Source organism: Culex quinquefasciatus, chromosome 3 (assembly GCF_015732765.1).
Source record: "Culex quinquefasciatus strain JHB chromosome 3, VPISU_Cqui_1.0_pri_paternal, whole genome shotgun sequence".
In the NCBI taxonomy this organism is placed as follows: domain Eukaryota; kingdom Metazoa; phylum Arthropoda; class Insecta; order Diptera; family Culicidae; genus Culex; species Culex quinquefasciatus.
In genome coordinates, this window is record NC_051863.1 from 56,272,843 (window position 1) to 56,288,249 (window position 15,407).

Sequence of the window (15,407 nt, forward strand, 5' to 3'; positions counted from 1 at the left end):
TTGACACATTCCAACAATCACAAACACCTTGCACAAACACTTATTTTATTTAAAATTAAAAAAAGATTATCAAACCGTCGGTTTCTACTCACAATTTTACTCACAGAGTTTTTTTGTTCAAGGTTTAAATGATATCGAATTCATTCATCATTTTTACGAGCTTTTCAACAGATAATTTATTCATTTCCCGATAATGTGTTTGCTATAATTTTGCACAGTAACTTTACGTGTGCTTATCCAAATTTGATAGAATTTGAGGAGATGTTAGCATAAATTTTACATGAACAAGGCAACAATGAACAGTTATCCCATCAGTTTCCAGAAATGTGAATTCAATGTTTTGGTGTTCTGAAATAACCATGGGTGGGAAATGCGAAAATCTAGAGAAATCCAAAGAGAATTGGTTAAGGTTATTCAGTTGAAAACCGAATCTGGAATCTGCTTGTAATTACCAAGCTTGAAATTATTTCCAGACATAATGAATGCATTCAAGTAAGTGTCGTTCTGATCATTTTCATGCTGGTCTAATATTCCAAGGTGGAATCCAAGACCGATAAGAACGAAATTGTCATAATATGAAGGAAAAAAGTTTCAAAATAACTAGCTAATAGGCTGGGGATAGTTAGAGGAGAAGAGTCGTTTCTTATTCTAATATCGCAGCCCAAGTTTAAAAAATATAAAAAAATACACTAATTACACTAATTTACACATTAACACTTATTTCAAGAATTAAATGAAAAAATCACTTTTTTCAGAGTCACCCTACCCTGCGCATCCTTCACGTGTTATTTTAAACTAAACACACCACACCGTCGCCACCGAGAGGGGTGAAAAGTCACCGTCGATTGCGAGACCGACCAAGAGCCAAGCCACACCCCCTTTTTTCCCACTGGAAAGTCACGCGGAATATGCGCGCTTCATTTCCATTTCCAACGTTTTCTGGTCAACGAGACGATGATGATGGGGACTTCGTCCGATTGGTTAACCGGGCGCAATTGACACCACCGCCACTGCCACGTGGTTGGCCCTTGGTCGCTTGACGCGCCACGTGTCAACGGGGTCACGACTCTTGGCTGGGTTTGGCCGCGATGGCGTCGGTAAATGTTTGCTGCCGCCGACGTCGTCCGCGTTTCGACCGGGGGTGTCGAGCACGGGCAGGTCAATTGCTCGCGCGACTTCGAACGGAACGGATGTGCGTGGTGCCGTCGGATTACCGGAAGTGAAAATCGTGGATAGGGTGCGCTCGGCAGGTGTCTGATTGGGAACGGGTGTTGTGTGTAGTGTGTTGAGGGATGATCAGTGACTGATCGGGGGAGTGCAGTTTTGGAAAGTGTCAACATTATACAATATTTAACAGGTGAGTTCTTTGATTTTATTTCTTCAAATTGTTAGGTAAATAAATGGAAAAAAATATTTTGCACGGTTTTTTAGAGAAAATAATTTGAAGCTGTAAGTAAAAAATTATAAACTCCAATTTCTACGAGATTTTATTTCACTTTTATCACTGTATCTATTGCACACTTTTCCACTATGCTTAGTTTGGTTAAAAGTAACACAAACATAAAAGATGGTTGAATCAAGTGAAAATACGTGTAAACTTTGTCTTTTATCAATTGTTTTAAAAAAGTCTCCCGACTTTCGGAGTCAAGCTTTCAATAAGGTTTCAAAATTTTATTCAAGTCTTTTTGAACCCCCCGCCCCTCCCTCCCCCTCTTCCAACAACCTTCAAAAATCTTTAAAAATCAAGGGGTAAAAGATATTGCTGAAAATTTAAAATTTCCTTCTAATACCGGTACCAACTGTACACTGTAATGTAAACTATTTTAGATAAATTGTAATTAATCAAATTGGATGTTTTTAGAATTTTTGCAAATTTTCAATTGAGGAAAAAACATAGGAAAAAAACAAAAAATAAAAAGGAAAACTATTTTCATAAATTCATTGATATTTACGCATTTTCAGTAATAACAAAACTGTATTAATGTATAAAGCTTTTACTGGTACTTTTTGCTTGAAAGTTTTGATAGTTGGACTTGAACTTTAAAATGTGGGCAGGCTTGCCACAAATAAAGATATTTTAGCACAGGCACCAAAACTCAAACTAATTAATTCTCACAATTACAATAAATTTGACATGTAAATTTTCCGCACCTTTTTGCTTGTTTAGTTTTTGGTGAAAATGTTTTTCTTATAAGTAAAATTCAGTTGAGTGTGGTTGAAGCCTGATTGTGGGAGGCAATTCGGAGGTTGTAATATTTTCAAAAAGTAACGAATTTTAGGAATTTATGTCATCCGTAGTTTTGTTCGCAAATCCTTATCTAACATTTTGTATTTCTAATAGTTGTTTTTTTATATTTCAGTTTAGAAATTATTTATGATATATTTTCGATATTTTAGAAATTTTTCAGTAATAAAAAATGCTTCAAGCCCAAATCGATCCTCAGACAATTTTGCATAAGAAATATATTTTTGGGGAATTTTTGTGTAGCCTCTTATTGAGTGACAGGTCTGATTTGTGATTTTAACCTTTTTTTTCGTTATCTTTAGATGGAAAAACTCCTAAAATTAGAAAATACTATGAGTTTGGAGGTTGTTGAGATGTTTCAGATTTACAAAAGGGTGTCCCAAAAAACGCGGTATTGCGGAAAATTTAAGGCTCACCAGTTCGCCATTTGCGATTTACTCAAAAATGACCCGTTTTCATAGAAAATATCATATTTTGTTCTAAAAATAATCAAAACAATATATCTTTTTATTATTTTTCTTGAAGTCATATTGACATTATTTTCCTGATTTTTTAGCAAGTTGCTTTAGAAAAATCCATCTTAAAAAACGTTGACGCTAAAATCATTAAAATCATCTTGTAGGAAACTTCATGCTAAACAATTTTGTTTTTTAATAATTTGTTTTTTTTTTATCTCTTTAGTGCCAAGCTACAGATAAATTGGCAAAATAAACATTGCGAATACCGCCATCATCTTTATGTTTTATGTTTCCAAACCTTTTGTATAGTTTATATCACAGCAATTGACAATTGCAAAATCAATCTTATTCCTTGATTTGATTATGTGAACTTGAACTCATTTTTGAATATTTAAGAACATAACACTGACCTACAAAAAATGACTAAGGAGCAGTTCTCTACGAAATCGGTATTTTTCTATAATTTTAATTTTTGTATTTTTTTATCCGGCTGAAACTTTTTTGGTGCCTTCGGTATGCCCAAAGAAGCCATTTTGCATCATTAGTTTGTCCATTTAATTTTCGATACAAATTTGGCAGCTGTTCATACAAAAATTATGTATGAAAATTCAAAGATCTGTACCTTTTGAAGGAATTTTTTGATCAATTTGGTGTCTTCGGCAAAGTTGTAGGTATGGATATGGACTACACTGAAAAAAAATGATACACGTTAAAAAAAATTTGGTGATTTTTAATTTCACTTTTTGTCACTAAAACTTGATTTGCAAAAAAAACACTATTCTTATTTTTTTTTATATATTTTAGAGGACATCTAATGCCAACTTTTCAGAAATTTCCAGAATGGGCAAAAAATCTTTGATTATGATTTTTTGAATCAATACATTTTTTTTTTCAAAAAATCGAAATATTGGTCGTAAAAATTTTTCAACTTCATTTTTCGATGTAAAATTGAATTTGCAATCAAAAAGTACTTAAGTGAAATTTTGATAAAGTTCATCGTTTTCAAGTTCTAGCCATTTTTATGTAACTTTTTTCAAAATAGTCGCAGATATTGATTTTTTAAAAGTAGTGCCCATGTTTGCCCACTTTTGAAAAAAAACATTTTGGAAAAGCTGAGAAAATTCTCTATATTTTGTTTATTCGGAATTTGTTGACACGATCCTTAGTTGCTGAGATATTTCCATGCAAAGGGTTAAAAACAAGAAAATTGATGTTTTCTATGTCTCACCCAAACAACCCACCATTTTCTAATGTCGATATCTCAGCAACTAATGGTCCGATTTATAATGTCGAAACATGCAACATTCGTGAAATTTTCTGATCTTATCGAAAAAATATTTTCAAAAATTTTAAATCAAAACTAACATATCAAAAGGGCGTAATATTGAATGATTGGTCTTTTTGAAATGTTAGACTTGATTTAAAATTTATGAAAATATTTTTTTCAAAAAGATCGGAAAATTTCACGAATGTTTCCTGTTTTAACATTGTAAATCGGACCATTAGTTGCTGAGATATCGACATTAGAAAATGGTGGGTTGTTTCGGTGAGACTTAGAAAACATCATTTTTCTTGTTTTTAACCCTTTACATGGCAATATCTCAGCAACTAAGGGTCGTATCAACAAAGTCCGAATAAGCAAAATGTAGAGAATTTTCTCAGCTTTTCAAAAATATGTTTTTCAAAAGTGGGCAAACATGGACACTATTTTTAAAAAATCAATAACTGTGACTATTTTGAAAAAAGTTGAATAAAAATGGCTAGAGCTTGAAAACGTTGCAATTTATCAAAATTTCACTGAAGTACTTTTTGATTGCAAATTCAATTTTACATCGAAAAATCAAATTGAAAAAAAATTGCGGCCAATATCTCGATTTTTTGAAAAAAATTGTATTGATTCAAAAAATCACAACTCGGTCAAAGATTTTTTGGCCATTCTGAAAATTGGTTTTTTTTTTTGCAAATCAAGTTTTAGTGACAAAAAGTGAAATTAAAAATCATCAAATTTATTTTGACCGTGTATCATTTTTTCAGTGTAGTCCATATCCATACCTACAACTTTGCCCAAGACACCAAATCGATCAAAATATTCCTTCAAAAGATACAGATTTTTGAATTTTCACATATCATTTTTGTATGGACAAATGCCAAATTTGTATCGAAAATTATATGGACAAACTGATGATGCAAAATGGCTTCTTTGGGCATACCGAAGGCACCAAAAAAGTTTCAGCCGGATTAAAAAATACAGAATAAATCAAATGACCGAAATCTCAGAGAATTGCTCTAAAATGACTGCGCAGGCTCAACTCGAGGGTAAGCATAAAGTTTGGGGTCCCCAGAATCGTTTGTCAGGGTCAAATGGTTTTTCTCCATAGTTTGTATGGAGAATTGTATTTGTATGGAGTCGCTCTTACATATAACCCAAAAATTGCAAGCAATATGTTGGAGAACCGAACCGCATTAATTCTCCATACAAAGTTTGGAGAAAAACCATTTAACCCTGACAAACTATTTTAGAAAAAAATCAAAATGCACTTGATTCTGGGGACCCCAAAGTTAATGCTTCCCCTCGAGTTGAAATTTTGTTGGTCGGTGTAATCGAATCACGAACATTTTTTTTTTTTTCATTTTCTTACTTTAAACCAACTTTAAACATCAAATTCGAGTTCTGCGATCCCATTTTAGTCAAATTTGAATGGTTGATGGCATGTAAAATTAAAAAAAATGCATTTTTACAATATTTCACCAACGCCATTTTTGCCGCCATCTTGGATTTAAACATTCAAAATTCCTTTATGGTAGTTTATGGGTCATACTTAAGCTAAACAATCGAAAAAAAATCGTGATTTGATTATCCAAAGTTTCGATTATCTGAATTTCTGATAAATGTGATCCATTTTTGTTCCCCATCTGACAGTTAAAAATATAGACAAATCTTAATCTTTAATTGGTCAAATGGCGTTTGAGTTGAAAATTTGTTAAAATAGTGATATAACAGCCAGTTTAATGGAATTAAGAGGATGTTTATTAAAGTCTAGATATGTTTCATTGATTTGTCACATTTTGCATTCACATTTCTTGTTGAAGACAGCGAGTTGCAACATTGTTCACAAAACATACATGGGAAACGTCCTTAAAAATCTGATAAAACTCCACAGAATGAGTTTTTTTTCTAACAGTAGTAGAGCGTCCAATTTCCCGTCCCGGGAAAAAATTTCCCGGGAATTCCCGGGATTTCCCGGAAAAAAATATTTCCCGTTTCCCGGGAAATTTGTAAATTTCCCGGGAATTCCCGAAATACAAGCATAAGTATACATTTTCCTACCTTTTTGGCACCAATGTTTTGAAATTATACAAAAAATAGTAATTGGAGAACCTGATTTGATTTATTTATTTATTTTTGTATATTTCATGTCAATGTTTAATTCAGATAATATTTATTTCTGAAGCATTCACCACTAGGAATATTGTTTGCTTATATGTTGAACCACAAAACATACGCTGTTATGGAATGAATATAAACTATTTTATTTTTGACAACCTTTTTTAACACTGGAACGCCCAACGCATGTCCAACTTACACGGACGCCCAAGCCTCCCAAAAAAGGTGGAACGGTAACTTCAACTCGCTGGTTCTCGGGCATTACTCAACCAATCTGGACGATTCTTCTTGTTTCCAGTGATTTGTAAGAATGTCTAGATGATCCTAAAATTTTGCAGAACTTGGTTTGAACAAATCCGTAATTTCTACGACCAAAAACATCGTTCCACCTTTTTTTAAAACGACTGCCTCCGCGTATTTTTTGGCGAATTTATTTTACACGCGAAAAAAAAAGTTGGAACGATGTTTTTGATCGCAAAAATTACAGATTTGGTCAAGTTAAGTTCTTCAAAGTTCTAGAATCATCTAGACATCCTAACAAATCACTGGAAAGAAGAATCATCATGATTGGTTGAGTTATGCCCGAGAACCAGCGAGTTGAAGTTACCGTTCCAACTTTTTTGGAGCCTTGGGCGTTGGAATGTTTATGGTTTTTTTGTAATATAATTTGAAAATAAGATATTTACATCTTCCGGCCAAGATCAACATTGAAATTTGTTTGACTTTTTTATCTTGAACATGTTGGATGGAAATTGAACTGATATAATTAAATTTTTAAAAAAGGTTTGTGTGAAAAGAATTTGGCTGAATACCATATGACTAAAATCATATCATAGGCTGAATACCACATGACTAAAATCATATCATAAAACCATGAAAAACCATCAAAAAACTACTTCTTATCATATGAAATTTACCCAAAGAATGCAGTTTATATATTATCTCAAAGTTGCATGATTTTTTACAAGCAGTCAAGCCATTAATTGATCCTAACACTCATTTTGACCATTAAAGTTGCTGTTCTATACAATTTCGTTGCAAAAGATTAATCAGAAACAGGAATAGAATAGTTTTCGTTAAATGTCAAATTTCCCGGGAATTCCCGGGATTTCCCGGGAAATTTGTTGAAAATTTCCCGTTTCCCGGGAATTTTGTAACCCCGGGAAATTGGACGCTCTAAACAGTAGCCAAAGATACATAAACAAGCCAAATAACTCAAACTTTCAGAATGTCCTTTCTTCCCTGTTTCTGTTTACTGGCAAAACTTCGTCCTCGCTGCAGCTGACGACACATGCGTTTGTTTGAATAAATTTGATTCGAAAAAATCGAAGGGTTGTTGAGGCATCAGAATGAAGCGTCCAAAATGCAAGAATAATAAACCATGAAAATCATCGACACCTAATATGAGAGCGCACGTGACTCGTGGGAAATGGGTTGTGAAATTTGTTGAAGAACTTTTTTTAGATACTTTAAAGAAGGAAAAGAAATTTTACATGTGTGGCTGGAAAAAGGTTGTAAACTGTCCCAAAAATAAGTTTTTTATGATGGATCGACTCAGGGCTACACAGCCAAGGCAAGAAGTCAAAGGGGAACCTTCCGATCGTTAGCATTAATTATCTTCGCGGTAAAAGTCACCGTGTTCCAGACCACACAACTACACGCCTGATTAACAGTTGCACGGTGCTCAAAATACCGTTATTATGAAAAAAAATATGCACTCCGAGATTTTGGGGTCTATCGATTCCTTACACCATAGCGCATCTCTGTGCAAAAAATAAAAACATTCGCTGATGTAGTTTTCGAGATACAGCCCTTTTAAGATGTTACATCCGATTTTTAATAAGAAAACCAAAACAATCAATACAATTTCAGCACTTTAAAGAATATACATTTCAAGATAAAGGTGTTTTTTGCTTCATATGACTGTCAAGTATCTCTTGGCCAAGTTTCAGAAGGTTTGCTGATGTAGTTCTCGAGATACAGCCATTTTAAAATGTTATTTCCTATTTTTCAAAGAAAATCCATAAAATCAATACAATTTCAGCAATTTAAAGAATATGCATTTCGAGATAATGATGTTTTTGCTTCACATGACTGTCAAGTATCTCTGGGCCAAGTTACAGAAGGTTTGCTGATGTAGTTCTGGAGATACAGCCATTTTAAAATGTTATTTCCGATTTTTCAAAGAAAATCCATAAATTCAATACAATTTCAGCACTTAAAAGAATATGCATTTCGAGATAATGATGTTTTTTGCTTCATATGACTGTCAAGTATCTCTGAGCCAAGTTTCAGAAGGTTTGCTGATGTAGTTCTCGAGATACAGCCATTTTAAAATGTTATTTCCGATTTTTTCAAAGAAAATCCATAAAATCAATACAATTTCAGCACTTTAAAGAATATGCATTTCGAGATAATGATGTTTTTTGCTTCATATGACTTTCAAGTATCTCTGGACCAAGTTTCAGAAGGTTTGCTGATGTAGTTCTCGAGATACAGCCATTTTAAAATGTTATTTCCGATTTTTTCAAAGAAAATCCATAAAATCAACACAATTTCAGCACTTTAAAGAATATGCATTTCGAGATAAAGATGTTTTTTGTTTCATATGACTGTCAAGTATCTCTGGGCCAAGTTTCAGAAGGTTTGCTGATGTAGTTCTCGAGATACAGCCATTTTAAAATGTTATTTCCGATTTTTTCAAAGAAAATCCATAAAATCAATACAATTTCAGCACTTTAGAGAATATGCATTTCGAGATAATGATGTTTTTTGCTTCACATGACTGTCAAGTATCTCTGGGCCAAGTTTCAGAAGGTTTGCTGAGGTAGTTCTCGAGATACAGCCATTTTAAAATGTTATTTCCGATTTTTTCAAAGAAAATCCATAAAATCAACACAATTTCAGCACTTTAAAGAATATGCATTTCGAGATAAAGATGTTTTTGTTTCATATGACTGTCAAGTATCTCTGGGCCAAGTTTCAGAAGGTTTGCTGATGTAGTTCTGGAGATACAGCCATTTTAAAATGTTATTTCCGATTTTTCAAAGAAAATCCATAAAATCAATACAATTTCAGCACTTTAAAGAATATGCATTTCGAGATAATGATGTTTTTGCTTCATATGACTTTCAAGTATCTCTGGACCAAGTTTCAGAAGGTTTGCTGATGTAGTTCTCGAGATACAGCCATTTTAAAATGTTATTTCCGATTTTTTCAAAGAAAATCCATAAATTCAATACAATTTCAGCACTTTAGAGAATATGCATTTCGAGATAATGATGTTTTTTGCTTCATATGACTTTCAAGTATCTCTGGGCCAAGTTTCAGAAGGTTTGCTGATGTAGTTCTCGAGATACAGCCATTTTAAAATGTTATTTCCGATTTTTTCAAAGAAAATCCATGAAATCAATTTAATTTCAGCATTTTAAAGAATATGCATTTCGAGATAATGATGTTTTTTGCTTCATATCACTGTCAAGTAACTTTGGGCCAAGTTTCAGAAGGTTTGCAGAAGTATTATCTCGAAATGCATATTCTTTATATTGCTGAAATTGTATTCGTTTTATGGATTTTCTTTGAAAAATCGGAAATAACATTTTAAAATGGCTGTATCTCGAGAACTACATCAGCAAACCTTCTGAAACTTGGCCCAGAGATACTTGACAGTCATATGAAGCAATAAACATCATTATTTCGAAATGCATATTCTTTAAAATGCTGAAATTAAATTGATTTCATGGATTTTCTTTGAAAAAATCGGAAATAACATTTTAAAATGGCTGTATCTCCAGAACTACATCAGCAAACCTTCTGAAACTTGGCCCAGAGATACTTGACAGTCATATAAAGCAAAAAACATCATTATCTCGAAATGCATATTCTTTAAAGTGCTGAAATTGTATTGATTTTATGGATTTTCTTTGAAAAAATCGGAAATAACATTTTAAAATGGCTGTATCTCCAGAACTACATCAGCAAACCTTCTGAAACTTGGCCCAGAGATACTTGACAGTCATATGAAACAAAAACATCTTTATCTCGAAATGCATATTCTTTAAAGTGCTGAAATTGTGTTGATTTTATGGATTTTCTTTGAAAAAATCGGAAATAACATTTTAAAATGGCTGTATCTCCAGAACTACATCAGCAAACCTTCTGAAACTTGGCCCAGAGATACTTGAAAGTCATATGAAGCAAAAAACATCATTATCTCAAAATGCATATTCTCTAAAGTGCTGAAATTGTATTGATTTTATGGATTTTCTTTGAAAAAATCGGAAATAACATTTTAAAATGGCTGTATCTCGAGAACTACATCAGCAAACCTTCTGAAACTTGACCCAGAGATACTTGACAGTCATATGAAGCAAAAAACATCATTATCTCGAAATGCATATTCTTTAAAGTGCTGAAATTGTATTGATTTTATGGATTTTCTTTGAAAAAATCGGAAATAACATTTTAAAATGGCTGTATCTCGAGAACTACATCAGCAAACCTTCTGAAACTTGTCCCAGAGATACTTGACAGTCATATGAAGCAAAAAACATCTTTATCTCGAAATGCATATTCTCTAAAGTGCTGAAATTGTATTGATTTTATGGATTTTCTTTGAAAAAATCGGAAATAACATTTTAAAATGGCTGTATCTCGAGAACTACATCAGCAAACCTTCTGAAACTTGGCCCAGAGATACTTGACAGTCATATGAAGCAAAAACATCATTATCTCGAAATGCATGTTCTTTAAAGTGCTGAAATTGTATTGATTTTATGGATTTTCTTTGAAAAATCGGAAATAACATTTTAAAATGGCTGTATCTCCAGAACTACATCAGCAAACCTTCTGAAACTTGGCCCAGAGATACTTGACAGTCATATGAAACAAAAACATCTTTATCTCGAAATGCATATTCTTTAAAGTGCTGAAATTGTGTTGATTTTATGGATTTTCTTTGAAAAAATCGGAAATAACATTTTAAAATGGCTGTATCTCCAGAACTACATCAGCAAACCTTCTGAAACTTGGCCCAGAGATACTTGAAAGTCATATGAAGCAAAAAACATCTTTATCTCGAAATGCATATTCTCTAAAGTGCTGAAATTGTATTGATTTTATGGATTTTCTTTGAAAAAATCGGAAATAACATTTTAAAATGGTTGTATCTCGAGAACTACATCAGCAAACCTTCTGAAACTTGACCCAGAGATACTTGACAGTCATATGAAGCAAAAAACATCATTATCTCGAAATGCATATTCTTTAAAGTGCTGAAATTGTATTGATTTTATGGATTTTCTTTGAAAAAATCGGAAATAACATTTACAAATGGCTGTATCTCGAGAACTACATCAGCAAACCTTCTAAAACTTGGCCCAGAGATACTTGACAGTCATATGAAGCAAAAAACATCATTATTTTGAAATGCATATTCTTTAAAATGCTGAAATTAAATTGATTTCATGGATTTTCTTTGAAAAAATCGGAAATAACATTTTAAAATGGCTGTATCTCGAGAACTACATCAGCAAACCTTCTGAAACTTGGCCCAGAGATACTTGACAGTCATATGAAGCAAAAACATCATTATCTCGAAATGCATATTTTTAAATTGCTGAAATTGTATTGATTTTATGGATTTTCTTTGAAAAAATCGGAAATAACATTTTAAAATGGCTGTATCTCGAGAACTACATCAGCAAACCTTCTGAAGCTTGGCCCAGAGATACTTGACAGTCATATGAAGCAAAAACAACTTTATCTCGAAATGCATATTCTTTAAAGTGCTGAAATTGTATTGATTGTTTTGGTTTTCTTATTAAAAATCGGATGTAACATCTTAAAAGGGCTGTATCTCGAAAACTACATCAGCGAATGTTTTTATTTTTTGCACAGAGATGCGCTATGGTGTAAGGAATCGATAGACCCCAAAATCTCGGAGTGCATATTTTTTTTCATAATAACGGTATTTTGAGCACCGTGAGTTGAATAATTGATACCTCAGACATTAAATTTCCATCAACCTGGGCTACCCCCCCGGCAGAAACAATCACTTTTTTCGATGTGGTTCCGCTGAAAAGGACAAAGGATATCGAGGCGAAACCAACGCAATTAGTGGCGATACCTGGACGGACATATGTTCCGCTTCCACGGCCCACTTTAGAACTGGACTGCTTTCCGGTGTGAGAGGACCACTAATTTCATCTATACTTGATATCAAAACAATGGCGCGTGCGGAAAATTGGATGGCAAACGGTTTGACTTTTTCATATTTTTTTCACCCCCTTTCTCGATACCGTTTTGAACAGGGTATTAAATCGGGGTGAAGGGGTTACATGTGGTTTGTTGTTGGTTTGATTGAAAGGTTATAATCATTACATGAACCTCATTCACCTCGGAGAGAAGGAGGGATAATTACTGACCGCCGAAAGTATACCGTTTGTATTTGCAGGTGGTTGCCGAACGGGAGAGATTTTTGAAAGGTTGATTTTTTATTTGAAGGGTGAACCTTAGTATGACAAGACATTTTTTTGTGTTGTTCAATCAATCGCGCATTGATTTTGTTCAATGAGTGTTACGATAATATTCGATTGATAGCGCCGCACAAATTTGCATTTTTCACAGTCACTGTGAAAACTGACATCTGAGGGCTTTGCTGAACAATTAAGTAATTTGTGAATATTTTCAAGGGAGACAATAAATTGAATTTAATTCTTTCAATGTTTCTATTTATTAAAACCAATTTTAACACGTATTTCTAGCACCATAATCCAGGGTTTCAATTATTTTTCAAATATCATTCAACTCGTAAGACTTTTCTCATGATTTCTATTTTTAAAACATGTACTGGGCTGTGTCGAACAATGTTCATGTACGTTTTATTATAAAGTTCAAAAATAAAGTTTCGTTGAAAATCGATATTTTGAAAACCTTGATTTTTTTACAATGTGAGCAAATTAATTACTTCAAATCGATCATTAGTACGGTTTACATAACTGAAACATCAAAAAACAAAATTTCAATTAAGTGTTTGTTTAATTAAGTTTATTAACTTTTAATTCAATTTATATAAATTTGAGGTAAGTTAAATGAAGAGTTTCAAGTTTGGTCAAGATTCATTAGAAATTGAAATCTGAAAGCTTGATACATGACTTTTTGAAAAAAAAGATTTTTGGAGAAAAAAAAAACAAAAATATTGTAAATCAAAACTTTAAAAAAATCATTTTTAGACCCAAAGCAACGCAATCCACATAAACGACCCCCTGGTCTTTTATGGTCTCTGTTGCAAGTTTCTGCTTATTTCTATGCATCCAAAGGTTATGTGTGGTGAGTAGGGTGACCATAAAAAAATCGACATCAGGGATACCCTCTGATTCGAATCCTTAGGCAAAACTAAGTATCTGTGCAAACTTTGAGCCAAATCGGTTAAGGTTAAGGGGTCGCTTTTTAACGATGAAGCTTGTATGGGGAAATCGCAAAAATGTATGCAGAAAAACATCATCTCAGTATTTTTCTGCCAGGTGGTGCGGGTCTCGCCCAAAATTGTCCAAGTCGTCGCCGTCGTGCTAACTTGTCGTACGTGCATTTTGGGACAAATTGAGTTAAGAACGCCATTTTGTGCAGCTCACAATGCCTAATCTTTTGACCTTCACAGATCCCCAAAATTCGATTTCAATCCTGAGATATTCAATGAAAACCAAAAGAGCTCCGAAAATTTTTGCACTTTTCATATGGAAGAAGTTTCAATTTTGTCGTTACTATCTTGTCACTCCCTGAAAATTGATGTAAGTGCGACAAAGGGCAAAGGGATTTCAGGTCAGAACGCGTTTGACGCACGTACAAGTTAGACTACCGTAAACATTTGTAATTATAACTCGGGACTCCAGCAACCAACTTTAACCAAACTTCGGGACAATGCACATAACGTGAAGACTTCCATCATTGTCATGATTTTTCGCTCAAAAGATATAAATTTTGCGTCGCTTTCAATATTTTGACAAAATTCCTTCAACAAGTTGTTTAGAATAGTGCCCTACACATGCTGATTCCTTTTGGTAACGATTATCCCATTCCTTGTGAAGTTATGAATATCGTCATTAATCAATGATTGCCAACTAGGACGTTAAATGACAGTGCCACAAAATAATACAAATTTTGAAGCACAATTGATGTAGATCAAAAATTCTTTCAGTGGACCGGAACACGCTGATTCCTTTTGGTGCGGAAATTCGTTTAATTGAATTTAATACAGAATATTTTATAGTGATGATCAAGTAGCTTCGAAAATGATAAACGGCTTCACCATAATGGTCAGCCAAACAAAACGTGTTTGTTATTGTTTACATTGCGTGCTTTCGTTTTTGTTTATTCAAGGTCAAACATTAAAACGGAATCAGTACCCCACTAAACATCAATCATGTAAAACTCGTAAAAACATCTCAATTAAAAAGTCAGACTGTTAAATCCTTCATCGTTTAATTACAAATAATTTTGGTTCTATCTTTCCACAGCCGGCTGTCTAAGATTAAACCATTTCTATTAAAATTTAACAGCCGATAAACGGGAAATGTCTCATCCGCAGCATCCGATTGCTTGCCTTGAGAATAAAACATAATACCTTTCAACAAACACTATGATTTTGGGTCGCATCATCATCTTCTATGATGAATCCTTACCAAACACCCTATCCTACTAACAAATTTTCAGGTTCCTGGCGCTTGTGGGGTGTAAGCACAGAGTAAATCAGCTGCCTTAGTAGCAACCTGCGCTAAATAACATTCCCGTCCCTTAAACTCGAGGTCTACAAACTGACATGGCGGGCGCCGTTGGTGGCCAATGACTGTTACCTATTCGCAACTGATCTAGTTTTAGCAATCGTGGTGTTTTATCTTTTCGGTGCATTCATGCATGCTGTTGATAAGGGAAACACCACTTGATCGTCGAAGCCTAGGATCAGTAGAGCTGAAAGGATTTTACGGTTCTGTTCAGCAACGGAGGGGCAACCATGGCACAGTGTTCGGAATGGCAAAATTAAGTGGAATAAATTGATAACTCCTTTATTTGACGTCATAGCGAAATGGTGTCTTCGGAAGAGTTGTTGTACTTGATAAGGACTATCTTTTGAAGTTATTGACATACAGGGTGACGACATTCCAGGGTGTCAACCAAAAACTAACTTTGTTGGATGACGTTGTAGGGCTTTGGTGTCTTCGACAAAGTTGTAGAGGAGAAAATTTCATGAAAGTTTGTCGAAGGTGCCAAATTTGTAGCTCTTAATCTACTCGAAATATACGTCATTTTTGCAAAAATGGTCCAA

The 15,407-nt window shown here is 33.7% G+C and overlaps 1 protein-coding gene across 2 annotated transcripts in view; it reads left to right on the forward strand.

Moving 5' to 3' along the window:
* Window positions 1–986: 986 nt before the first annotated feature.
* The window catches only part of LOC6051690 (nuclear receptor subfamily 2 group E member 1), a 36,909-nt gene continuing 22,488 nt past the window's right edge, over window positions 987–15,407 (forward strand). Inside the window, exon 1 of one of the 2 annotated variants that reach the window (XM_001868052.2) lies at window positions 987–1,357. The gene's annotated coding sequence lies outside the window, so the exon portion shown is untranslated. The remainder of the gene's footprint in view (window positions 1,358–15,407) is intronic. The other variant, XM_038259911.1, reaches the window with a different exon arrangement.